This window comes from Pseudophryne corroboree, chromosome 8 (assembly GCF_028390025.1).
Source record: "Pseudophryne corroboree isolate aPseCor3 chromosome 8, aPseCor3.hap2, whole genome shotgun sequence".
Lineage (NCBI taxonomy): Eukaryota > Metazoa > Chordata > Amphibia > Anura > Myobatrachidae > Pseudophryne > Pseudophryne corroboree.
This window is the reverse complement of record NC_086451.1, coordinates 177,718,540-177,744,593: the sequence shown is the minus strand read 5'-3', so window position 1 is coordinate 177,744,593 and position 26,054 is coordinate 177,718,540. Positions and strand designations below refer to the sequence as shown.

The 26,054-nt window shown below is 48.2% G+C and overlaps 10 non-coding genes and 3 pseudogenes across 10 annotated transcripts; all 13 read left to right on the top strand.

Moving 5' to 3' along the window:
* Nucleotides 1-3,679: 3,679 nt before the first annotated feature.
* Nucleotides 3,680-3,843, top strand: LOC134950570 (U1 spliceosomal RNA). Its single transcript, XR_010183467.1, has one exon. It is a non-coding gene; the product is annotated as a U1 spliceosomal RNA (small nuclear RNA).
* Nucleotides 3,844-3,995: 152 nt separating this feature from the next.
* Nucleotides 3,996-4,158, top strand: LOC134952244 (U1 spliceosomal RNA). The gene has a single exon (XR_010184811.1). It is a non-coding gene; the product is annotated as a U1 spliceosomal RNA (small nuclear RNA).
* Nucleotides 4,159-4,833: 675 nt separating this feature from the next.
* Nucleotides 4,834-4,997, top strand: LOC134951108 (U1 spliceosomal RNA). The gene has a single exon (XR_010183908.1). It is a non-coding gene; the product is annotated as a U1 spliceosomal RNA (small nuclear RNA).
* Nucleotides 4,998-5,149: 152 nt separating this feature from the next.
* Nucleotides 5,150-5,291, top strand: LOC134952729 (U1 spliceosomal RNA; annotated as a pseudogene).
* A 692-nt stretch (nucleotides 5,292-5,983) lies between these two features.
* LOC134950764 (U1 spliceosomal RNA) lies at nucleotides 5,984-6,147 on the top strand. Its single transcript, XR_010183626.1, has one exon. It is a non-coding gene; the product is annotated as a U1 spliceosomal RNA (small nuclear RNA).
* Nucleotides 6,148-6,299: 152 nt separating this feature from the next.
* Nucleotides 6,300-6,462, top strand: LOC134952243 (U1 spliceosomal RNA). Its single transcript, XR_010184810.1, has one exon. It is a non-coding gene; the product is annotated as a U1 spliceosomal RNA (small nuclear RNA).
* A 673-nt stretch (nucleotides 6,463-7,135) lies between these two features.
* Nucleotides 7,136-7,299, top strand: LOC134951899 (U1 spliceosomal RNA). Its single transcript, XR_010184553.1, has one exon. It is a non-coding gene; the product is annotated as a U1 spliceosomal RNA (small nuclear RNA).
* A 152-nt stretch (nucleotides 7,300-7,451) lies between these two features.
* On the top strand, nucleotides 7,452-7,614 carry LOC134952301 (U1 spliceosomal RNA). Its single transcript, XR_010184857.1, has one exon. It is a non-coding gene; the product is annotated as a U1 spliceosomal RNA (small nuclear RNA).
* Nucleotides 7,615-8,285: 671 nt separating this feature from the next.
* Nucleotides 8,286-8,440, top strand: LOC134953173 (U1 spliceosomal RNA; annotated as a pseudogene).
* Nucleotides 8,441-8,585: 145 nt separating this feature from the next.
* LOC134953340 (U1 spliceosomal RNA) lies at nucleotides 8,586-8,727 on the top strand (annotated as a pseudogene).
* A 695-nt stretch (nucleotides 8,728-9,422) lies between these two features.
* On the top strand, nucleotides 9,423-9,586 carry LOC134951407 (U1 spliceosomal RNA). The gene has a single exon (XR_010184154.1). It is a non-coding gene; the product is annotated as a U1 spliceosomal RNA (small nuclear RNA).
* A 152-nt stretch (nucleotides 9,587-9,738) lies between these two features.
* Nucleotides 9,739-9,899, top strand: LOC134952121 (U1 spliceosomal RNA). The gene has a single exon (XR_010184725.1). It is a non-coding gene; the product is annotated as a U1 spliceosomal RNA (small nuclear RNA).
* A 672-nt stretch (nucleotides 9,900-10,571) lies between these two features.
* On the top strand, nucleotides 10,572-10,735 carry LOC134951446 (U1 spliceosomal RNA). The gene has a single exon (XR_010184185.1). It is a non-coding gene; the product is annotated as a U1 spliceosomal RNA (small nuclear RNA).
* The last annotated feature ends 15,319 nt before the right edge of the window (nucleotides 10,736-26,054 follow it).

Genomic DNA, 26,054 nt, shown 5'->3' with positions numbered 1-26,054 from the left:
GGGCATTGTTTTGTGTCCAGACCAGCAGCTGGTGGTGTGCATTTTGCTGGAAAGGCATCGAAGACCTCCGATATGCTGCATCTCCTGATGTGTGTCTCCCTCAAGTGGCTGTCAGCAAATGCATGCTAGACACCCCATTCCAAGCTGATTGTGACATCACGGAACATGCATCATAGAACAGGCATGCTAGAATATGGGTCTTCAACCTGCGACCCTCCAGCTGCTGTGGAACTACATATACCAGCATGCCCTGCCTCAGTTTTAGCATACCTTAATAGCAAAACTGTGGCAGGGCATGCTGGGATGTGTAGTTTCACAGCAGCTGGAGGGCCACAGGATGAAGACCCATGTGCTAGAGCCAAGCCGCAGGTACATTGAATGCTAGCAAGCTGAATGTTTAAATCATTTTTGTTCCGCAGCATTCCAATGCGGAAGATTCCATGGAACCAGAGATTATTCCATTGAGAAGGACATGCTGCCTGGATGACTGCACTGTGCAAATTAAATCACGGAGGCAGTTGGCTTGTGGGTGGCTCTGGTGACTGGGTGGTTGGGTGGGCGGTGTGTCGGAGGTGGAGCACATGCAAATGAATGTGTATCATCCAGCTAGTGAGAGTGAAAACTCATGCAGGAGTGTGCCTGCTTGTCAGTGGGTTATGCACCTTGCCAGGCGTCAAATCTACATGGAGCAGCTGGAGGGGACAAGAGCAGGTTTGCAAAATATAGATAGAAGAGCATATATGCTGGCGCATTCTCCATGATTGTGTCAGCTTATGTTTTGGTGCACTGCACTTTCCTTCACTAAGTTTTAGCCATTTTGGTTAAACGCAAGTGTAGTTGCTTCTCGCCCTTTTGGCTGTGATCTTGTATCGTGGTTGAAGAGTCTTCTGGAGGGATTGTTTTCTTCATTGGCGAGAGACTGAAGATATTCCAGGATGGAAGGCTTGGGAACACTATCCGTTTTTCAGTTGTGGAAGAGTTGAAAGACCGGATTGGACTACATTCTATAGTAAAGGATATCTTTGTATTTATTAATCCTCCCTTTATATGTGTCTGTCTTTCAATAAAGCTTCGGGCTTGTGATTCCTTCACCCTCTTACACTCCACACCCATAGCCTTATTAACTGTTGTATTATTGTATTGTTTAAATGTATAGTGCAGTTCATGATTTATAGTGTAGGCTGGCCTGTGCTGTAGTTCTTGAACTGTACTATACCGACAGCATTTGTATTGTGTTTTGGCTGTGCTGCAACACGGTACTTATGTGTGTAATGTTTATGTATGTTTTTTTGCTTCTTTATGTCAATAAAGACTGCTTTTTCAATCCAATATCTGAAAACAATCAATGTTTATCTTTGATGGCAATAGAAGTGGTATGATATTTGCTGCTTTTGAAAGGCAATATCTGATATGTCCCCTATCTGGGAACCATATATTAAATGGCTTTTCAGAAAAGGGAGATGGGAGAAGAGCTTTCAGTACTTGTAGGACCAATGCTCATTTCCTATTCTAGCCTCCAAAAACAGATTCAGTTGCATTTTCCAGCGTGTTTTGGATGCGCCTTTGCAAATGTCTTACATCGACAAACTTATTTAGTACTATTTTGCAAATAGGGTTACATTGTTGCAACATTGTGTTCCCTAATTGCTTGATTTTTTAAATGCAACAATTGATAAAGACACCTGATAACTGCTCTGTGGAGTCTTATTTTGTGTCTACTTCTTATCTACATTTAATTCTCTACCTCTAATCAAGGCATTTTTAAATGCTGGGGGCTGCCAGGACGTGAGGCCTACCTAGACTTTAGATCTGAATTTGAATGTACAAAGGGAGATGGTAGAAGAGCTTTCAGTACTTGTAGGACCGATGCACATTTCCTATTCTAGCCTCCAAAAACAGATTCAGTTGCATTTTCCAGCGTGTTTTGGATGCGCCTTTGCAAATGTCTTACATCGACAAACTTATTTAGTACTATTTTGCAAATAGGGTTACATTGTTGCAACATTGTGTTCCCTAATTGCTTGATTTTTTAAATGCAACAATTGATAAAGACACCTGATAACTGCTCTGTGGAGTCTTATTTTGTGTCTACTTTTTATCTACATTTAATTCTCTACCTCTAATCAAGGCATTTTTAAGTGCTGGGGGCTGCCAGGACGTGAGGCCTACCTAGACTTTAGATCTGAATTTGAATGTACTTGTGAACTAACTTAATTTCCTACTTCTAAATTCATTCCTAAATTCACTACTTACATGAATCCTGTAGTTGGGCATTTTGGGACTTCGATTGTGGGCATTGTTTTGTGTCCAGACCAGCAGCAGGTGGTGTGCATTTGCTGGAAAGGCATCGAAGACCTCCGATATGCTGCATCTCCTGATGTGTGTCTCCCTCAAGTGGCTGTCAGCAAATGCCTGCTAGACACCCCATTCCAAGCTGATTGTGACATCACGGTACATGCATCATAGAACAGGCATGCTAGAACATGGGTCTTCAACCTGCGACCCTCCAGCTGCTGTGGAACTACACATCCCAGCATGCCCTGCCTCAGTTTTAGCATACCTTAATAGCAAAACTGTGGCAGGGCATGCTGGGATGTGTAGTTTCACAGCAGCTGGAGGGCCACAGGATGAAGACCCATGTGCTAAAGCCAAGCCGCAGGTACATTGAATGCTAGCAAGATGAATATTTAAATCCTTTTTATTCCGCAGCATTCCAATGTGGAAGATTCCATGGAACCAGAGATCCTTCCATTGAGAAGGACATGCTGCCTGGATGACTACACTGTGCAAATTAAATCACGGAGCCAGTTGGCTTGTGGGTGGCTCTGGTCACTGGGTGGTTGGGTGGGTGGTGTGTCAGAGGTGGAGCACATGCAAATGATTGTGTATCATCCAGCTAGTGAGAGAGAAAACTCATGCAGGAGTGTGCCTGCTTGTCAGTGGGTTATGCACTTTTCCAGACGTCAAATCTACATGGAGCAGCTGGAGAGGACAAGAGCAGGTTTGCAAAATATAGACAGAAGAGCTCTCCAGCCTAGTTTGCTGTCTGTTTCCACTTCTCTTTTCTTGAGCCGCTCCCTTCTATGCCCTTGCGCACTATCCTGACTTCTCCCATCTGCTTACTTTGTGCCTTCCAACGCACAATGCGAACTACAGGTAGTGCTGCAGGGCCCACACCCTTTTACTTGCCATACAGAGCAGCTCTGGAGCTGTTACAGTGCCCAGCTTCTGCAAGAAATCAGCTTGAATGCTTCAGGGGCTGGGGCATAGCCAACATGAGCCCCACACCGAAGGAGGGTGGAGGTGTTTAATGCGAACTAGGGGTCATCCAAGCGCCGCAAAAGGCCGCCATGCCCTGCACGCCCCTTTTCTCTTTTCATATGCAGACGAGGGTTGAAGCCAACTTTGACCCACTGCTTGGATGACATCACCATATGCAAATCCATCTGCTGCAGGCCTTCCCCCAGGAATGCTTGCACTAGTTGTTGCATTTGGTTTGTTGTTTGGGGGTGCTTCAGTATTAGGCAGCCTTCTGCCCTCCCATGTTCATCTGAAAATATGTGTTCTCCCTGCAGTTGTTGTCCCCAGATGAGAGTTCCCTTGTGCTGCCTCAGTTGAATCTTCTTAACTTGACAGAGATGTGCCTGAGCAGCGGCCCTCCCCAGCCCTATCCCAAATCATACTTATTTTGCATAGGAGATACCATGGTCATGAAGATTGTTCTCCCAGGGTGAGGTTCATTCATTGCATTCTGGGTATGCTGACCCCTGTGATTTCCCCAAATGTGGGAAACTTGACTGCATTATTTGTGGTAGTGGGGGACTGTGTTTGTGCTTTCCTCTGGTCAGCTCTGGTAAAAGTCAGATTTCTTTGTCTCAGATCTTCCTCTAGCCTTGTTCTTCTTTCGAGAGTTCCCTTGTGCTGCCTCAGTTGGATCTCCTTCACTTGACAGGGGGGTGCCCAAGCAGCGACCCTCCCCAGCTCTAGCCCAACTCCTACTTACCTGCCAGGTGAGATACTATGATCATGAAGGTGCTTCTCCCAGGGCAAGGCTCACCCATTGCACTCTGGGTGTGCTGCCCCTGTGATTTCCCCAAATGTGGGAAACTTGACTGCATAATTTGTGTTTCCACTGGTCGGCTTTCATATAATTCAGATCTCTTTGTCTCAGGTCTCTCTCCAGCCTAGTTTGCAGTCTGTTTCCACTTCTTTTTTTTTTGAGCCCCTCCCTTCTATACCCTTGTGCACTATCCTGATTTCTCCTCCTGTCTGCTTACTTTGTGCCTTCCAATGCACAATGCAAACTACAGGTAGTGCTGCAGGGCCCACAAACTTTTACTTGCATTACAGAGCAGCTCTGGAGCTGTTACAGTGCCAAGCTGCTGCAAGAAATCAGCTTGAATGCTTCAGGGGCTGGGGCATTGCCAACATGAGCCCCACACCGAAGGAGGGTGGGGGTGTTTAATGCGAACTAAGGGTCATCCAAGCGCCGCAAAAGGCCGCCATTCCCTGCATACCCCTTTTCTCTTTTCATATGCAGATGAGGGTTCCAGCCAACTTTGACCCACTGCTTGGATGACATCACCATATGCAAATCCATCTGCTGCAGGCCTTCCCCCAGGAATGCTTGCACTAGTTGTTGCATTTGGTTTGTTGTTTGGGGGTGCTTCAGTATTAGGCAGCCTTCTGCCCTCCCATGTTCATCTGAAAATATGTGTTCTCCCTGCAGTTGTTGTCCCCAGATGAGAGTTCCCTTGTGCTGCCTCAGTTGAATCTCCTTTACTTGACAGAGATGTGCCTGAGCAGCGGCCCTCCCCAGCTCTATCCCAAATCATACTTATTTTGCATAGGAGATACCATGGTCATGAAGATTGTTCTCCCAGGTTGAGGTTCATTCATTGCATTCTGGGTATGCTGACCCCTGTGATTTCCCCAAATGTGGGAAACTTGACTGCATTATTTGTGGTAGTGGGGGACTGTGTTTGTGCTTTCCTCTGGTCAGCTCTGGTAAAAGTCAGATTTCTTTGTCTCAGATCTTCCTCTAGCCTTGTTCTTCTTTCGAGAGTTCCCTTGTGCTGCCTCAGTTGGATCTCCTTCACTTGACAGGGGGGTGCCCGAGCTGCGACCCTCCCCAGCTCTAGCCAAACTCCTACTTACCTGCCAGGTGAGATACTATGATCATGTAGGTGCTTCTCCCAGGGCAAGGCTCACCCATTGCACTCTGGGTGTGCTGCCCCTGTGATTTCCCCAAATGTGGGAAACTTGACTGCATAATTTGTGTTTCCCCTGGTCGGCTCTCGTATAATTCATATCTCTTTGTCTCAGGTCTCTCTCCAGCCTAGTTTGCTGTCTGTTTCCACTTCTCTTTTCTTGAGCCGCTCCCTTCTATGCCCTTGCGCACTATTCTGACCTCTCCCGTCTGCTTACTTTGTGCCTTCCAACGCACAATGCAAACTACAGGTAGTGCTGCAGGGCCAACACCCTTTTACATGCTTTACAGAGCAGCTCTGGAGCTGTTACAGTGCCCAGCTGCTGCAAGAAATCAGCTTGAATGCTTCAGGGGCTGGGGCATAGTCAACATGAGCCCCACACCGAAGGAGGGTGGAGATGTTTAATGCGAATTAGGGGTCATCCAAGCGCCGCAAAAGGCCGCCATGCCCTGCACGCCCCTCTTCTCTATTCATATGCAGATGAGTGTTGAAGCCAACTTTGACCCACTGCTTGGATGACATCACCATATGCAAATCCATCTGCTGCAGGCCTTCCCCCAGGAATGCTTGCACTAGTTGTTGCATTTGGTTTGTTGTTTGGGGGTGCTTCAGTATTAGGCAGCCTTCTGCCCTCCCATGTTCATCTGAAAATATGTGTTCTCCCTGCAGTTGTTGTCCCCAGATGAGAGTTCCCTTGTGCTGCCTCAGTTGAATCTTCTTAACTTGACAGAGATGTGCCTGAGCAGCGGCCCTCCCCAGCCCTATCCCAAATCATACTTATTTTGCATAGGAGATACCATGGTCATGAAGATTGTTCTCCCAGGGTGAGGTTCATTCATTGTATTCTGGGTATGCTGACCCCTGTGATTTCCCCAAATGTGGGAAACTTGACTGCATTATTTGTGGTAGTGGGGGACTGTGTTTGTGCTTTCCTCTGGTCAGCTCTGGTAAAAGTCAGATTTCTTTGTCTCAGATCTTCCTCTAGCCTTGTTCTTCTTTCGAGAGTTCCCTTGTGCTGCCTCAGTTGGATCTCCTTCACTTGACAGGGGGGTGCCCTAGCAGCGACCCTCCCCAGCTCTAGCCCAACTCCTACTTACCTGCCAGGTGAGATACTATGATCATGAAGGTGCTTCTCCCAGGGCAAGGCTCACCCATTGCACTCTGGGTGTGCTGCCCCTGTGATTTCCCCAAATGTGGGAAACTTGACTGCATAATTTGTGTTTCCACTGGTCGGCTTTCATATAATTCAGATCTCTTTGTCTCAGGTCTCTCTCCAGCCTAGTTTGCAGTCTGTTTCCACTTCTTTTTTTTTTAGCCCCTCCCTTCTATACCCTTGTGCACTATCCTGATTTCTCCTCCTGTCTGCTTACTTTGTGCCTTCCAATGCACAATGCAAACTACAGGTAGTGCTGCAGGGCCCACAAACTTTTACTTGCATTACAGAGCAGCTCTGGAGCTGTTACAGTGCCAAGCTGCTGCAAGAAATCAGCTTGAATGCTTCAGGGGCTGGGGCATTGCCAACATGAGCCCCACACGAAGGAGGGTGGGGGTGTTTAATGCGAACTAAGGGTCATCCAAGCGCCGCAAAAGACCGCCATTCCCTGCATACCCCTTTTCTCTTTTCATATGCAGATGAGGGTTCCAGCCAACTTTGGCCCACTGCTTGGATGACATCACTGTATGCAAATCCGTCTTCTGCAGACCTTCCCCCAGGAATGCTTGTACTAGTTGTTGCATTTGGTTTGTTGTTTGGGGGTGCTTCAGTATTAGGCAGCCTTCTGCCCTCCCATGTTCATCTGAAAATTTGTGTTCTCCCTGCAGTTGTTGTCCCCAGATGAGAGTTCCCTTGTGCTGCCTCAGTTGAATCTCCTTAACTTGACAGAGATGTGCCTGAGCAGCGGCCCTCCCCAGCCCTATCCCAAATCATACTTATTTTGCATAGGAGATATCATGGTAATGAAGACTGTTATCCCAGGGTGAGGTTCATTCATTGCATTCTGGGTATGCTGACCCCTGTGATTTCCCCAAATGTGGGAAACTCGACTTCATTATTTGTGGTAGTGGGGGACTGTGTTTGTGCTTTCCTCTGGTCAGCTCTGGTAAAAGTCAGATTTATTTGTCTCAGATCTTCCTCTAGCCTTGTTCTTCTTTCGAGAGTTCCCTTGTGCTGACTCAGTTGGATCTCCTTCACTTGACAGGGAAGTGCCCGAGCAGCGACCCTACCCAGCTCTAGCCCAACTCCTACTTACCTGCCAGGTGAGATACTATGATCATGAAGGTGCTTCTCCCAGGGCAAGGCTCACCCATTGCACTCTGGGTGTGCTGCTCTTGCGATTTCCCCAAATGTGGGAAACTTGACTGCATAATTTGTGTTTCCCCTGGTCGGCTCTCGTATAATTCAGATCTCTTTGTCTCAGGTCTCTCTCCAGCCTAGTTTGCTGTCTGTTTCCACTTCTCTTTTCTTGAGCCGCTCCCTTCTATGCCCTTGCGCACTATCCTGACTTCTCCCGTCTGCTTACTTTGTGCCTTCCAACGCACAATGCAAACTACAGGTAGTGCTGCAGGGCCCACGCCCTTTTACATGCTTTACAGAGCAGCTCTGGAGCTGTTACAGTGCCCAGCTGCTGCAAGAAATCAGCTTGAATGCTTCAGGGGCTGGGGCATAGCCAACATGAGCCCCACACCGAAGGAGGGTGGAGGTGTTTAATGTGAATTAGGGGTCATCCAAGCGCCGCAAAAGGCCGCCATGCCCTGCACATCCCTTTTTTCTTTTCATATGCAGACGAGGGTTGAAGCCAACTTTGACCCACTGCTTGGATGACATCACCATATGCAAATCCATCTGCTGCAGGCCTTCCCCCAGGAATGCTTGCACTAGTTGTTGCATTTGGTTTGTTGTTTGGGGGTGCTTCAGTATTAAGCAGCCTTCTGCCCTCCCATGTTCATCTGAAAATATGTATTCTCCCTGCAGTTGTTGTCCCCAGATGAGAGTTCCCTTGTGCTGCCTCAGTTGAATCTCCTTTACTTGACAGAGATGTGCCTGAGCAGTGGCCCTCCCCAGCCCTATCCCAAATCATACTTATTGTGCATAGGCGATACCATGGTCATGAAGATTGTTCTCTCAGGGTGAGGTTCATTCATTGCATTCTGGGTATGCTGACCCCTGTGATTTCCCTAAATGTGGGAAACTCGACTGCATTATTTGTGGTAGTGCTTTCCTCTGGTCAGCTCTGGTAAAAGTCAGATTTCTTTGTCTCAGATTTTCCTCTAGCCTTGTTCTTCTTTCGAGAGTTCCCTTGTGCTGCCTCAGTTGGATCTCCTTCACTTGACAGGGGGGTGCCCGAGCAGTGACCCTCCCCAGCTCTAGCCCAACTCCTACTTACCTGCCAGGTGAGATACTATGATCATGAAGTTGCTTCTCCCTGGGCAAGGATCACCCATTGCACTCTGGGTGTGCTGCCCCTGTGATTTCCCCAAATGTGGGAAACTTGACTGCGTAATTTGTGTTTCCCCTGGTCGGCTCTCATATAATTCAGATCTCTTTGTCTCAGGTCTCTCTCCAGCCTAGTTTACTGTCTGTTTCCACTTCTTTTTTCTTGAGCCCCTCCCTTCTATACCCGTGTGCACTATCCTGACTTCTCCTCCCGTCTGCTTACTTAGTGCCTTACAATGCACAATGCAAACTACAGGTAGTGCTGCAGGGCCCACACCCTTTTACTTGCCTTACAGAGCAGCTCTGGAGCTGTTACAGTGCCCAGCTGCTGCAAGAAATCAGCTTGAATGCTTCAGGGGCTGGGGCATGGCCAACATGAGCCCCACACAGAAGGAGGGTGGGGGTATTTAATGCGAACTAGGGGTCATCCAAGCGCCGCAAAAGGCCGCCATGCCCTGCATACCCCTTTTCTCTTTTCATATGCAGATGAGGGTTCCAGCCAACTTTGGCCCACTGCTTGGATGACATCACCGTATGCAAATCCGTCTTCTGCAGACCTTCCCCCAGGAATGCTTGTACTAGTTGTTGCATTTGGTTTGTTGTTTGGGGGTGCTTCAGTATTAGGCAGCCTTCTGCCCTCCCATGTTCATCTGAAAATATGTGTTCTCCCTGCAGTTGTTGTCCCCAGATGAGAGTTCCCTTGTGCTGCCTCAGTTGAATCTCCTTTACTTGACAGAGATGTGCCTGAGCAGCGGCCCTCCCCAGCCCTATCCCAAATCATACTTATTTTGCATAGGAGATACCATGGTCATGAAGATTGTTCTCCCAGGGTGAGGTTCATTCATTGCATTCTGGGTATGCTGACCCCTGTGATTTCCCCAAATGTGGGAAACTTGACTGCATTATTTGTGGTAGTGAGTGACTGTGTTTGTGCTTTCCTCTGGTCAGCTCTGGTAAAAGTCAGATTTCTTTGTCTCAGATCTTCCTCTAGCCTTGTTCTTCTTTCGAGAGTTTCCTTGTGCTGCCTCAGTTGGATCTCCTTCACTTGAGAAGGGGGTGCCCGAGCAGCGACCCTCCCCAGCTCTAGCCCAACTCCTACTTACCTGCCAGGTGAGATACTATGATCATGAAGGTGCTTCTCCCAGGGCAAGGCTCACCCATTGCACTCTGGGTGTGCTGCTCCTGCGATTTCCCCAAATGTGGGAAACTTGACTGCATAATTTGTGTTCCCCTGGTCGGCTCTCGTATAATTCAGATCTCTTTGTCTCAGGTCTCTCTCCAGCCTAGTTTGCTGTCTGTTTCCACTTCTCTTTTCTTGAGCCCCTCCCTTCTATGCCCTTGCGCACTATCCTGACTTCTCCCGTCTGCTTACTTTTTGCCTTCCAACGCACAATGCGAACTACAGGTAGTGCTGCAGGTCCCACACCCTTTTATTTGCCTTACAGAGCAGCTCTGGAGCTGTTACAGTGCCCAGCTGCTGCAAGAAATCAGCTTGAATGCTTCAGGGGCTGGGGCATAGCCAACATGAGCCCCACACCGAAGGAGGGTGGAGGTGTTTAATGCGAGCTAGGGGTCATCCAAGCGCCGCAAAAGGCTGCCATGCCCTGCACGCCCCTTTTCTCTTTTCATATGCAGACGAGGGTTGAAGCCAACTTTGACCCACTGCTTGGATGACATCACCATATGCAAATCCATCTGCTGCAGGCCTTCCCCCAGGAATGCTTGCACTAGTTGTTGCATTTTGTTTGTTGTTTGGGGGTGCTTCAGTATTAGGTAGCCTTCTGCCCTCCCATGTTCATCTGAAAATATGTGTTCTCCCTGCAGTTGTTGTCCCCAGATGAGAGTTCCCTTGTGCTGCCTCAGTTGAATCTCCTTTACTTGACAGAGATGTGCCTGAGCAGCGGCCCTCCCCAGCCCTATCCCAAATCATACTTATTTTGCATAGGAGATACCATGGTCATGAAGATTGTTCTCCCAGGGTGAGGTTCATTCATTGCATTCTGGGTATGCTGACCCCTGTGATTTCCACAAATGTGGGAAACTCGACTGCATTATTTGTGGTAGTGGGGTGCTGTGTTTGTGCTTTCCTCTGGACAGCTCTGGTAAAAGTCAGATTTCTTTGTCTCAGATTTTCCTCTAGCCTTGTTCTTCTTTCGAGAGTTCCCTTGTGCTGCCTCAGTTGGATCTCCTTCACTTGACAGGGGGCTGCCCGAGCAGCGACCCTCCCTAGCTCTAGCACATGTAAGTTTGTTTTTATTTTACTACATTGTGGTTTGTGGCTCTATACCATGTAATGCATGTCTTTTAACAGTAGTCAAGTCTTCCAATGTGCTTGATAGTGAAACCCAATACATAGCTTTAATTTATTTTGTTTCTTCAAATATTGAATGCATATGTCTTATAACTTTTTTTTTCAATATATAAACATTTTTATTATAAGATTTTCAATGACACAAGTACATCCAAGTTGCAGATTATGGGTTGTGAAGGACAAATCAACCATATAAACAATTTAAGCAATTTAAATTGCATGCAGGTAGTAGAATATCAAACTCCTTGGATGAGAGTTGGTCGTAATAAACTAGGATAGAAAAGAATAAAGTAGAAAATAAGATTTTAAACCTACCGGTAAATCTTTTTCTCGTAGTCCGTAGAGGGTGTTGGGGACTCCGAAAGGACCATGGGATAGACGGGCTCCGCAGGAGACATGGGCACTTTAAGAAAGACTTTAGTTCTGGGTGTGCACTGGCTCCTCCCTCTATGCGCCTCTATGCCACAGTTAGAGAAACTGTGCCCAGAGGAGACTGACAGTATGAGGAAAGGATTTTGTTAATCCAGGGCAAGATTTTTTGTTAATTAAAGTAATCCAAAACTGGGATTGATATGTTGGCTCTTTTATTTTTACTTACAGTACAATAACTTTTACCATTTTAATTTGTTTTAATAGTATATTGACAGTATTGTTTTCTTTCAAAAATCCACTTAATTTTCTTTACCCTATTATTAAAATGGTAATTGACAAAAAAGGGCCAAGGAAAAGTACTTGTAGCCTTCTGCGTGGTAGGAGTCATACTAGGTAGGCAAGTTGTTTTAGCAGTAGCCAGATCAGCTACAATCTTATTGAGGTCTTCTCCAAAGAGAGTGTCTCCCTTGAAAGGAAGCACCTCCAGGGTTTTCTTGGAATCCATATCCACCGACCAGGATCTCAACCAGCTGTATAAAGTATTACCTTGGAACTGGTGATATGCCATTTGCACAAGCAAGCCATGTGTGACTGTATATGCATTTAAGGAGGGCCCCCCGGCAATACCACAAACCATTGAGTGTCAAGTATACTAGATATATCTTCATATCTCATGTGCTTTCTCTGAGACCAATCTTGTTATGCCCCTTCCCCACGAGGCATGCGCCTTTTGTCCATATTGCAAAAATAGTGGGGGGGGGGCATATAATTCTCTGTCACAGGGCACTAAAAAGTCTAGTTATGGCTCTGGTATGCATTATGTAATCTGGCAGACCATCTCTCCAACACTGGCTGATTGGAATAGAAATCCGGTTATCTATTAGCATTGCAACTCAGCAGATCAATGCAGTGTGCAGCCACACACTCCATATATCTGCTCAGCCACAATGCTGATTATTTCTTCACAAAGTACAAGGGTGAGCTCCAAATAGAATTCTCTAGCTTAGATTATACCTTTCTATGCAAGGGTAAATAGCTCAATTGTTTGACTGCAATGCCACAGGAAATGGTTTGGATCCAAGACAGTGTGACTGAATAATAAAGAAACCTTAAGATGAGTTCATGAATGTTGTATAAGTATTAGTGAGAGAAGGGGTCAGGAGCATGCTAGGCTGCAAAAAATAAGGTAGGCTGCAAGTGAAAGTAATGATCTCCTATATATTTTCCCAGATCTGTCACTCTGTGTGGCTAACTCTGGGGGAAGTCACAGCAATGGGCGGAGACGGCATCTGCAGGACGATACACCAGTGCCAGCAGCAGACCGTAACAAAGTGACAGATTAGGGAGAATATATAGGAGGTAGGGAGGTGGCCATGGTACATGGCTGACCAAGGGACACTAGCTCATGTACCCCTTTACCACTGAGGCTAGCCACCAAGGATGGACCTGTCACCAGTGCACATGCAATAACCTCTTCTGCTGCCCTCTTTGCAACTCAGATTGCCCAGTGCTCCCCTTCGCTAACAGTCCACAAAGTTTCCCCATCTCACGATCTGCCTCCTCACCGCCACTTTCATCTCTACAGCACACGCGCATATCATACAAGATCCCATCATGCGTACGTAGGTCTGAAATGCCAGAGGGAGGTTGGGGGGAGATTGGCATGCGCCAGCAACACCACACAGCTCACTGTGACAACAGTGGAGAGGCGCTGCAACAGGACAATACACCAACCTCGGAGCAAGGAACTGCGTCGGTCAGGAGGAGAACTATTTCAATAGCATAAAAAGGTTAGTGCGTCCCACCCTATGAACACCAGACTCATCAAGTCACTGTTGCCAGAGTCTCATACAATGACTCTGAACCTCTAAGCACACTATTTGACTGTCCACACCCTGCTGTGCCTATTACCCATCTCCTCCACCACCCTCAACACTGACCCACACATCATTCACCCACAAAGATACAATAAAGGTAGTTTGGATAAATTAGCTAAATGAAATGGATTTAACCAATTTATCTAAATGACCATTTTTGGATGTTTTCCAGTGTTTGTGAGCAAATGGTCAATTGTCATTTGCTGCCACATATTAGCATAATTTTGTTTCAACTAGAAAAAAAAAATTGGACAGATAATCTAAGTGTGGATACAGTTTAAAGGTCCGTATTCACGGCCCGATTTTGGGGAGAGATGTGTGCTGAGCGAACTGCTCAGCACACATCTCTCCCCCCGCTCAGCACAGCGTGATGTGTACTGAGCGTACGGGGGGTGGGGGGCGCTCATTTCACCCCCTGTGTAGGGCATTCTGTGTGTATCCAGCTTAACAGGTGTGAGCATCATACAACTACTGACTTGCGAGTAACTATACAGCAGCTCCATACCTTGTGACTTGAAGAAACACCAGTTAACCCTGGGAATGCTGCAGTCAAAGCAACAATTCCTCTTCTTACATTCCGCTGCACTTATTGTGAGGTAGCCGCAATCCCTTCTGCTGTACGGTTCCACATTACATTGTTTCTTGTCACTTCCTGTTGATGCAGTAAGGAAACATCCAGGAATTACAGCAGCTTAGTTTTTTTTTTTTTTTTTTAACTGGTGCAATTTAGCTAAAACAGCTAACAGGAAATTTCCACTTAAATGGTATTTTCTAATCTTATCTGACCATGACTAAGAATAAAGGATACACAAGATAAACTCTTATAGATATGGACCTTATCCATGTTTAAGCACCATCAAATCTGTAATCAATAGCACTACATGCTCCCACTCTACCACTGTACTGTATACTCTACCTGTGTTTTTAAGGTAAAAACACCATTTAACCCCAGTGACACTTGAATTAAAGCAGCAGCCTCTATAATAGCATTCTTTAGCATTAATCCCAGGAAATCTGCAATCTTCACGATCTTTGATAGCCACGCTACATTGCTGTTTACTTGGATGGAGCAGAGAGCACAACATCAGGACATAGGAAATATTACAATGCATGATAAGAAAGGTGTGAGCTCTACAGCAAGGCCTCTAACCCTTTGCCAGTGCCAAATACATAGGGCTTAACTCAGATCTGATCACAGCAGCAAATTTATTAGCTAAAACCATGTACACTGCAGGGGGGGGGGGTGTATAATATGTGCAGAGAGAGTTAGATTTTGGTGCGGTGTGTTCAAACTGAAATCTAAATTGCAGTGTAAAAACAAAACAGCCAGTATTTACCCTGCACACAAACAATATAACCCACCTAAATCTCTCTGCAAATGTTATATCTGCCCCCCCCCCCCCCATCCCTGCAGTGCACATGGTTTTGCCCACTAGCTAACAAATTTGCTGCATCTGGGAATTACAGCATCTTAATATTTCTTTTTACAGAAGGTTCAGCAAATTAAATTATTTAGTGAAATACTGTAATCATAACAGTTACAGGGATATTGTAGGTAGATTTATTGTCAGTGGATAAATGTAAAAATTAAACCCTTAGGCATAGTTCCCAAATGCTGTCATTGCAATCCAGATTTTAAGGATATCATGCTTGAGCACAGGTGACTTAATTAGAACTTCGGTCAATGTGAATTAACCATTGGACTCAACCATGGTTATCCTTAAAACCCAGGGGTCTATTTAAGATCGATCTTAATCGATGTTGGGCTTCCAGGTTGAAAAAAAAACACACATTTACTAACATTTTAAAATTTATATAAAAAATCATCTGTTCGTAAATGCAGTGCACATGGTTTTGCCCAACTGCTAACAAAAATCCTGCTGCGATCAACTCAGAATTACCCCCCATGGCCCTCATTCCGAGTTGTTCGCTCGCAAGCTGCTTTTAGCAGCATTGCACACGCTAAGCCGCCGCCTACTGGGAGTGAATCTTAGCATCTTAAAATTGCGAACGAAAGATTTGCAATATTGCGATAAGACATCTCTGTGCAGTTTCTGAGTAGCTCGAGACTTACTCTGCCAGTGCGATCAGTTCAGTGCTTGTCGTTCCTGGTTTGACGTCACAAACACACCCAGCGTTCGCCCAGACACTCCTCCGTTTCTCCAGCCATTACCGCGTTTTTCCCAGAAACGGTAGCATTTTTTCCCACACGCCCCTAAAACGGTCTGTTTCCGCCCAGAAACACCCACTTCCTGTCAATCACAATACGATCACCAGAACGATGAAAAAACCGTGAGTAATATTCCTAACTGCATAGCAAATTTACTTGGCGCAGTCGCAGTGCGAACATTGCGCATGCGCATTAAGCGGAAAATCGCTGCGATGCGAAGAAAATTACCGAGCGAACAACTCGGAATGACCACCTATGTGCACTGCAGGGAAGGCAGATTTAACATGTGCAGAGAGAGTTAGATTTGGGTGTGGTGTGTTCAATCTGCAATCTAATTTGCAGTGTAAAAATAAAGCAGTCAGTATTTACCCTGCACAGAAACAAAATAACTCACCCAAATCTAACTCTTTCTGCACATGTTATATCTGCCTCCCCTGCAGTACACATGGTTTTGCCCAACTGCAAACAAAATTCCTGCTGCGATCAACTTGGAATTACCCCCATTGAATTACCCCCATTTTCACACTGCTCGTGTATATAAGACATAGTTTGGATCGTAACACGCGTTCCAACCGCAAAAACTATGAAGAGGATGGGGGCATATACGCAGGGTCCATCCTGTGCGTGTGCCTACATTTTCTCCGGGTGCCCCGCAGAAAATGCGAATGCCTCTGCCTGTCAATCAGTAGAGGGCGTACCTTCGCAGGTATATCGCGATCATGAGCCATGTCTCCCATTTTTGTCATTATAGGTGCTCTGTGAGCTGCTGGCCATGCCCCAGCCCCTCTGTCTCCCGTGAATAGACATTGAGGCTTATTCAGACCAGATCGCTTCAATTTATTTTCACCCAGCGGGCAATCAGGTCTGCACTGCACATGCGTATGCGCCACAATGCGTAAGTGCGACGGTCCGGAGATCACAAGAAGATTGACAAGAAGAGGGTGTTTGTGTGGGTGGCAACTGAATGTTTCTAGGGAGTGTCCGGAAAAACACTGGAGGGACCCGGCGTTTTGTGGGAGGATTTGTGACGTCACCTCAATGGCTGAGTAAGTGCTGAGCTGTGCAGCTCTTGTGCACATGTGATCACACACCTGCACAGCAAATTTTCCCTTCCGCTGTAGGCGGCAACTACCTGATTACAGGGATGCAAAAAACACACCCTAGCGATCAGGTCTGAATTACCCACAATGTGCATATTTGCAGAGCAACAAGCTACAGGGAGCCTTCCACCCCCCCCCCTTCCCCATGACTATGGGACACTGCGGCCCCCACAGGGGGGGGGGGGGGTTGTTTGGGTTAGCTGGACATTCCCAAAAAAAGTGTCCTGCAAAAATTGGTATAGTTGGGAGGTATGTTCAAATACATTTATTGTTTTGCATGCAGGGTAAATACTGGCTTCTTTGACATTTAGCCACAAATGCTGCACAGCTGAATTACAGTATTACACTGCAATTAACAGTTATGCTAGGACATTCCCCCTCCCAAATCTACCTCTCTCTGCATGTTACATCTGTCCCACAGTGGCGTGCGGTGAGGTCAGTGGCTAGTGAGGCACTACAGCCATAATTTCCGCCGAATCCTGCCGATGACCCTTAGCCAATGCCCGCTACTGCCTCTGAGCCGATACCGAAACAGACAAAATCAGCTGCGCAAAGTATCAGGGAAAGGACAGTACAATTTTAGGAGAACCGATGTATGTATATAAATTGATTTATTAATGAAAAAGCATAAAATAGCAGTAAAAGATGACATTAAATTGTTGGATATAAAAGGCACACCTTGACTCAGTTTATCCGTTTAAACAGACACCAAATTGTGTCAGTTCTCTATATAGAAGTCCACAAAAGGAAATAAAGTCCAGCTGTTTGTTGGAAAGCAATAGATGGTAGTAGCCGTAAGGTTAATATTGGAAGTGAATGATCAGTGCAGTAGACATCCCATAATAAATTGAGGGAGTGATCCAGTGTTATTTCTTGTTCAATTACCTCTCCTTAGGTGGGCTGGTCCAAAGCCGAGCGTCCTCGGCGATGTGTCCTGCAATGCCCACTGTGCGAATGCCGCAGGGGAGAGGGAGCCGTGGATTCACTGTAAAGTATAAGCCGTGTCTGCACACCTGCCGAGGTATCCGATTTGAAAGCATCAGCGGGTTTGTTCTCCCCGCAAGCCGTCCTTCATCTCCACAGAGATCCCAGAATAGCCGCGGATCTGAATTCTTGAGCCGCCCGTATCAACATACGGCTCCCCGTCAGACGGATAAACCAGGACACGGCTTATACTTTACAGTGAATCCACGGCTCCCTCTCCCCTGCGGCATTCGCACAGTGGGCATTGCAGGACACATCGCCGAGGACCAGGGCCGGCTCTAGGCATGTTCGAATAGAGCGGCCGCGCAGGGCGCCACCCTTAATGGGCGCCGCGCGCTGGCGCCGCCATATTCGAAGCGAGCCGGCCCTGTGTGTGTGTGCAGCGCGTTGTCCCCGCCGTCCGTGTGTGCGGCGTGCGCTGCGCGGCGCCGGTGTCTAACGTCAGACGCCGGCGCCGCGCATAGCGCACACAAGTGGCCGCCCGCCCACCCGCACTCGGATCCTCACTCTCCCGCCCGCCAGCACTCACGCCAGCACTCCTCCTCCCTCTCTCAGACTCAGCGCCTCAGGTATTTGGTGGGGTGGGGTGGGGTGGGGGGGGTCAAACATTTATGGATCGCACTGTGGGGGCATTTATCTGGCACACTGGGGGCATATCTGGCACTGTGGGGGGCATATCTGGCTCATTGGGGGCATATCTGGCTCACTGGGGGCATATCTGGCACACTGGGGGCATATCTGGCTCTGTGGGGGCATTTATCTGGCCCTGTGTGGGGGCATTTCTGGCAATGTGGGGGCATTTCTGGCACCGTGGGGGCATATCTGGCACACTGGGGGGATTATCTGGCACACTGGGGGGATTATCTGGCACACTGGGGGCATATCTGGCACACTGGGGGCATATCTGGCACACTGGGGGCATATCTGGCACACTGGGGGCATATCTGGCACACTGGGGGCATATCTGGCTCTGTGGGGGCATTTCTGGCACTGTGGGGGGCATATCTGGCTCATTGGGGGCATATCTGGCACACTGGGGGCATATCTGGCACACTGGGGGCATATCTGGCTCTACTGGGGGCATATCTGGCACACTGGGGGCATATCTGGCACACTGGGGGCATATCTGGCACACTGGGGGCATATCTGGCACACTGGGGGCATATCTGGCTCTGTGGGGGCATTTCTGGCACTGTGGGGGGCATATCTGGCTCATTTGGGGCATATCTGGCACACTGGGGGCATATCTGGCACACTGGGGGCATATCTGGCTATGTGGGGGCATTTATCTGGCCCTGTGTGGGGGCATTTCTGGCAATGTGGGGGCATTTCTGGCACACTGGGGGGATTATCTGGCACACTGGGGGGATATCTGGCACACTGGGGGCATATCTGGCACACTGGGGGCATATCTGGCACACTGGGGGCATATCTGGCTCTGTGGGGGCATTTATCTGGCCCTGTGTGGGGGCATTTCTGGCACCGTGGGGGCATTTCTGGCACACTGGGGGGATTATCTGGCACACTGGGGGGATTATCTGGCACACTGGGGGCATATCTGGCACACTGGGGGCATATCTGGCACACTGGGGGCATATCTGGCTCTGTGGGGGCATTTATCTGGCCCTGTGTGGGGGCATTTCTGGCAATGTGGGGGCATTTCTGGCAATGTGGGGGCATTTCTGGCACGCTGGGGGGATTATCTGGCACACTGGGGGGATTATCTGGCACACTGGGGGGATTATCTGGCACACTGGGGGGATTATATGGCACACTGGGGGGATTATCTGGCACACTGGGGGCATTTCTGGCACACTGGGGGCATATCTGGCACACTGGGGGCATATTTGGCACACTGGGGGCATATCTGGCTCTGTGGGGGCATTTATCTGGCCCTGTGTGGGGGCATATCTGGCACACTGGGGACATATCTGGCACACTGGGGGCATATCTGGCACACTGGGGGCATATCTGGCACACTGGGGGCATATCTGGCACACTGGGGGCATATCTGGCTCTGTGGGGGCATTTATCTGGCCCTGTGTGGGGGCATTTATCTGGCACACTGGGGGCATATCTGGCACTGTGGGGGCATATCTGGCTCTGTGGGGGCATTTATCTGGCCCTGTGTGGGGGCATATCTGGCCCTGTGTGGGGGCATATCTGGCTCTGTGGGGGCATTTATCTGGCCCTGTGTGGGGGCATTTATCTGGCCCTGTGTGGGGGCATTTATCTGGCCCTGTGTGGGGGCATTTATCTGGCCCTGTGTGGGGGCATTTATCTGGCCCTGTGTGGGGGCATTTATCTGGCCCTGTGTGGGGGCATTTCTGGGACTGTGGGGGCATTTCTGGCACTGTGGGGGCATTTCTGGCATTTCTGGCACTGTGGGGGCATTTCTGGAACTGTGGGGGCATTTCTGGCACTGTGGGGGCACTTATGCATCTGGCAATGTGGGCATTTATGTATCTGGCACTGGGGGCATATCTAGCCCTGTGGGGGCATATCTGGCTCTGTGGGGGCATTTATCTGGCCCTGTGTGGGGGCATATCTGGCTCTGTGGGGGCATTTATCTGGCCCTGTGTGGGGGCATTTATCTGGCCCTGTGTGGGGGCATTTATCTGGCCCTGTGTGGGGGCATTTCTGGGACTGTGGGGGCATTTCTGGCACTGTGGGGGCATTTCTGGAACTGTGGGGGCATTTCTGGCACTGTGGGGGCACTTATGCATCTGGCAATGTGGGCATTTATGTATCTGGCACTGGGGGCATATCTAGCCCTGTGGGGGCATATCTGGCACTGTGGGGGCAATTTTATATATGGCACTGTGGGGACATATCTGGCACTGTGGGGGCACTTATGTATCTGGCACTGTGGGGGCACTTATGTATCTGGCACTGTGGGGGCATTTATGTATCTGGCACTGTGGGGGGCATATCTACACTGTGGAGGCATTTATGTATCTGGCACTTTGGGGGCATTTATGTATCTGAACTGTGGGTGCATATCTGGCACTGTGTGGCCATTTATGTAGCTGGCACTGCTGGGGGGCATGTCACGTGTAGCTGGCACTGCTGGGGGGCATGTCACGTGTAGCTGGCACTGCTGGGGGGCATGTCACGTGTAGCTGGCACTGCTGGGGGGCATGTCATGTAGTGTTCCCGCTAGGCGTCTGTGGCTAGGCAATGTGTCTCAGTGCTCTCCCTGGTGCAATGTGTCTCAGTGCTGTGCCTGACGCAAAGTGTATAGGAGGTTCTACCTGGTGCAGTGTGTATTAGCTGCACTACTGTGTGGTGTAATGCAAATTGCCACTATTATGTGGCCACGTACCTTCCCCACGAAGTAACTCCCCTTAATTTTTGCTGCGCGCCTTCGGCGCGCACTGTCCATTCTTTGGCATATAGGTATGGGAACAACAAGCAGTATGTACATCATTTTGCCCTCCTAACTTAAAAAAGTGCCCTCCCTGTGATCAGCACCATGCCCTAAAAAGTGAACACTATCATGTGTAGCTGGCACTGCTGGGGGGCATGTCATGTGTAGCTGGCACTGCTGCGGGGCATGTTATGTGTAGCTGGCTAGCTGGCACTGCTGCGGGGCATGTCATGTGTAGCTGGCTAGCTGGCACTGCTGCGGGGCATGTCATGTGTAGCTGGCACTGCTGCGGGGCATGTCATGTCTATCTGGCACTGCACATTATGTGTATCTGGCACTATACTGGAGACATTGTGTGTAAGGAACACTACTGTGGCTATGTGTAAGGCGGCTAATTGTGTGAAAATGTGTTTATAGTTTGATGATATGAAGTTATGAGGCCACGCCCACTTTTCCAGAGGCCACACCCACTTTTCCGAGAGCGCGCGCCGCAGGCGCGCGCATAGGGGGGGGGGGGGGGGCGCTTTTACATTTTCTCGCTCAGGGTGCTAGTAGGCCTGGAGCCGGCCCTGCCGAGGACGCTCGGCTTTGGACCAGCCCACCTAAGGAGAGGTAATTGAACAAGAAATAACACTGGATCACTCCCTCAATTTATTATGGGATGTCTACTGCACTGATCATTCACTTCCAATATTAACCTTACGGCTACTACCATCTATTGCTTTCCAACAAACAGCTGGACTTTATTTCCTTTTGTGGACTTCTATATAGAGAACTGACACAATTTGGTGTCTGTTTAAACGGATAAACTGAGTCAAGGTGTGCCTTTTATATCCAACAATTTAATGTCATCTTTTACTGCTATTTTATGCTTTTTCATTAATAAATCAATTTATATACATACATCGGTTCTCCTAAAATTGTACTGTCCTTTCCCTGATACTTTGCGCAGCTGATTTTGTCTGTTTCTATATTCTCCAACCAAACACCCACATAGTGTTTTTCAGCCGCGCATGTATCAGGGTAATTTGATTATTAGCCTCCTGCAATTGAGGCGCTGTAGAAGCAGTCTTTGGTTTTTTCTCTTCTGAGCCGATACCCGCTGCCACCGCCAATGGCTTACAAACTCTCCCACAATCAACTGACCCAGCCCTCCACCACTAATTTCTATCTCAGTCCGATGCTGCCAATGCCCGCTGCCTGCCTGCTCATTGTTCTTGTTATGTATTATACATTTTTAAAGAAAAAAAAAATGAGTGTTTGGGACTGGGAAGGGTGAGGGAGGAGGACATGAATGCAATTTTGTTGTCCAGGGCTTCCATTAACTTAAAGGAGAAGGGTCTGAATGGGTTAAAAAAAAATGCGTGAGGTCCCCCCTCCTTAGTATAACCAGCCTCGGGCTCTTTGAGCCGGTCCTGGTTATTTAAATACTGGGGGAAAAATTGGACAGGGGTTCCCCGTATTTAGACAACCAGCACCGGGCTCTTAGAACGGTCCAGGTTCCAAAAATACGTGGGACAAAAGATGTAGGGGTCCCCCATATTTTTAAAACCAGCACCGGGCTCCACTAGCCAGAGAGATAATGCCACAGCCGGGGGACACTTTTATGTAGGTCCCTGCGGCCCTGGCATTACCCCTCCAACTAGTCACCCCTGGCCGGGGTTCCCTGGAGGAGTGGGGACCCCTTAAATCAAGAGGTTCCTCCCCTCGAGGCACCCAAGGGCCAGAGGTGAAGCCCGAGGCTGTCCCCAGCACCCCTGGGTGGTGGGTGCCGGGCTGATAGCCATGTGTGTAAAAAAAGAATATTGTTTTTTTTGTTGTGGAACTACAAGGCCCAGCAAGCCTCCCCCGCTTGCTGGTACTTGGAGAACCTCAAGTACCAGCAGGCGGGGAAATAACGGGCTTGCTGGTACCTGTAGTTCTACAACAACAAAAAATACCCAAATAAAAACACAAACACACACAGCGTGACAGTAAAATTATTGAGACAGGCTGTAGCATGTGGGTGCATGTAACCCTATAAAAGTGATGGATTGGGTGACTATTACAATACCCACTGTTGCTGTCTGAAAAATTATGGATTTATAGATTGCTCTGCCGAGACATGTTTTTTTCTAAAATGCACCACAGGTATGGATGGATAGTATACTTGACGACACAGAGGTAGGTAGAGCAGTGGCCTACTGTACCGTACTGCTATATATTATATTATTTATTATTATTATTATCCTTTATTTATATGGCGCCACAAGGGTTCCGCAGTGCCCAATTACAGAGTACATAAACAAATAATCAAACAGGAAAACAGCAACTTACAGTTGACGACAATATAGGACAAGTACAGGGTAAACAAACATAGCTACATCAGCAGATGACACTGGAATAAGTATAAGGTGGCAGAAGACTGCTGGATTTGGTGCAGCTGAAGATTATTAAAGTAAGAAAAGAGTAAGCACATGAGGGAAGAGGGCCCTGCTCGTGAGAGCTTACATTCTAAAAGGGAGGGGTAGACAGACAGGGGTGAGACAGATGGGGTACATAGAGAGCGTGGAACAGAGGTTTAGGATGAGATTTGGCTGGGTTTGGTGAAGAAGTGGGTCTTGAGAGCCCGTTTGAAGTTTTGTAGAGAGGTGGAGAGTCTGCGGGGGAGAGGTAGGGAATTCCAGAGAAGTGGTGCAGCACGTGAAAAATCTTGGAGGTAGGAGTGGGAGGAAGTAATCCGTAGGCAGGAGTCGGTGTGCATTAGCAGAGCGAAGAGGACGGGTGGGAGTGTAAAGCGAGATAAGATCAGAGATGTAGATGGGAGAGGAGTGGGTGAGGGCTTTGTAAGCAAGTGTGAGAAGCTTGAAATGGATTCTGAAAGGGAAGGGGAGCCAGTGAAGGACTAGTAAGAGAGGAGAGGTGGACGTAGTGCGTTTGGTGAGGAAAATGAGCCGGGAAGCAGCATTGAAGATAGATTGGAGTGGAGAGAGGTATTTGTCAGGAATGCCAGTCAGGAAGAGATTACAGCAGTCCAGTCTGGAGATGACCAGTGAGTGGATAAGAGTCTTAGTAGCATCCTGGGTCAGAAAGGGTCTGATCCTGGAAATATTTTTTAGATGAAAACGGCAGGTTTGTGAGAGGTGCTGAATGTGTGGTTTGAAGGAGAGGGAGGAGTCAAGGATTACTCCAAGACAGCGCACTTGGGGGGTAGAGGAGATAGTAGTGCCATCAATAGATAATGAGATTGTAGGAGGTGAGGTTATGCGGGAGGGAGGGAAGATGATCAGCTCGGTCTTAGACATGTTAAGTTTAAGAAAGAGCTGGGACATCCAGGAAGAGATAGCAGAGAGACAGTTGGAGATACGAGTGAGGAGAGTAGGGGAGAGGTCTGGAGAGGAAAGATAGATTTGAGTGTCATCAGCATAGAGATGATATTGGAAACCAAAAGAACTAATGAGCTTACTTAGTGAGGACGTATAGAGAGAGAAGAGAAGAGGACCAAGGACAGAACCTTGGGGTACCCCTACAGTTAGTGGAAGTGAGGGGGAGGTGGAGTCATGAGAGGAGACAGAGAATGAACGGTCAGAAAGGTAGGACGACAACCAAGAGAGGGCTGTGTTACGCAGACCAATGGAGTGAAGGATTTGCAGTAGGAGAGGATGGTCCACAGTGTCAAAAGCAGCAGAGAGATCAAGTAGAATAAGTAGAGAGTAGTGTCCCTTAGATTTAGCAGCATGGAGGTCATTGCATACTTTTGTAAGGGCAGTTTCAGTGGAGTGGAGAGGACGGAAGCCAGACTGGAATGGGTCAAGCAGTGAGTGTGAGGAAAGAAAGGAAGTAAGGCGGTTGTAGACAATACGCTCAAGGAGTTTAGAGGCAAAAGGGAGGAGAGAGATGGGTCGGTAGTTGGAGAGAGTGTTTGGATCAAGGGTAGGTTTTTTAAGAATAGGAGAGATGAGAGCGTGCTTGAAGGCAGAGGGGACAGTGCCTGATGAGAGGGAGAGATTGAGAAGGTGGGAAAGATGGGAAAAAGCAGAAGAAGAGAGGTGGCAAAGGAGGCGGGAGGGGATTGGGTCAAGTGGGGAGGTGGTGAGGGGACAGGAACGAATGAGGGCCATGACTTCCTCTCCAGATGCATGGGAGAAAGATGACAGAGTTGGTGCGAGGGATGGGGAGGGTTCGTAAGGGTTGGGAGAAGGCTGGTTACTGATAGTCTGGTGTGATGTGATGTCCTGACGTATGGAGTCAATTTTGGATGTGAAGTAAGTGGCAAAGTCAAGAGCAGAGAGTGAGGAAGGGAGACGAGGTGGAGGTGGGCAGAGGAGTGAGTTGAGAGTGGCAAAGAGGCGCCGGGGGTTGGAAGACTGGGAGGAGATGAGGTTCTTGAAGTATGACTGTTTAGCAAGAGAAAGGGCAGCACTGAAGGATGAGAGCATAAGTTTGAAATGGAGGAAGTCTGCCTTAGAGCGTGATTTCCTCCAGTGTCGCTCAGCCGTACGTGAGCATTTTTGCAGATATCTGGTGCATTTGGTGTGCCAGGGTTGAGGTGTTAATTTGTGAGGGTGAATAGTGGTTGGTGGAGCAACAGAGTCAAGAGCAGAAGTAAGGGAAGCATTGTATGTGGAAGTGGCTTGTTCAGGGCATGAGAGAGAGAGAATAGGAGAGAGAAGTGAGTCAAACAGGGAGGAAAGGAATGTGGTGTCAATAGCTTCAATGTTACGCTTAGTGATGGTAGCCTTAGGAGGTAGAGATGGGGAAGTCGAGAGAGATAGGTTGAAGGAGAGCAGGTGGTGGTCAGAGAGGGGAAATGGGGAGTTGGAAAAATCAGAAATATCACAGCGGTGAGTGAAGACCAGATCCAGTGAGCTCCCATTCGCATGGGAGGGTGAGGAGGTCCACTGGGAGAGACCAAGTGAAGAGGTGAGGTTAAGGAGTTTAGAGGCAGGGGATTGTGTGGGGATGTCAATAGGGATGTTGAAATCGCCTAGGATATGTAGAGAATATAAGGGATGGTTCTGGTGGTATGAGTTGGTAGGAGTAACTAGAAGGTAAAAGGACCCCAACACCACCCCCATGGCGACCCCCAGGTCGGGGTGTGTGTGTGAATGTAAGGCCTCCAGCAGAGAGAGCAGCAGCAGAAGTAGTGTCAGAGGGCGTAATCCAAGTTTCAGTAATGGCTAGTAGGTGTAGGGAGTTGGAAATGAAAAGGTCATGAGTGGGGACCAGTTTGTTATAAACAGATCTG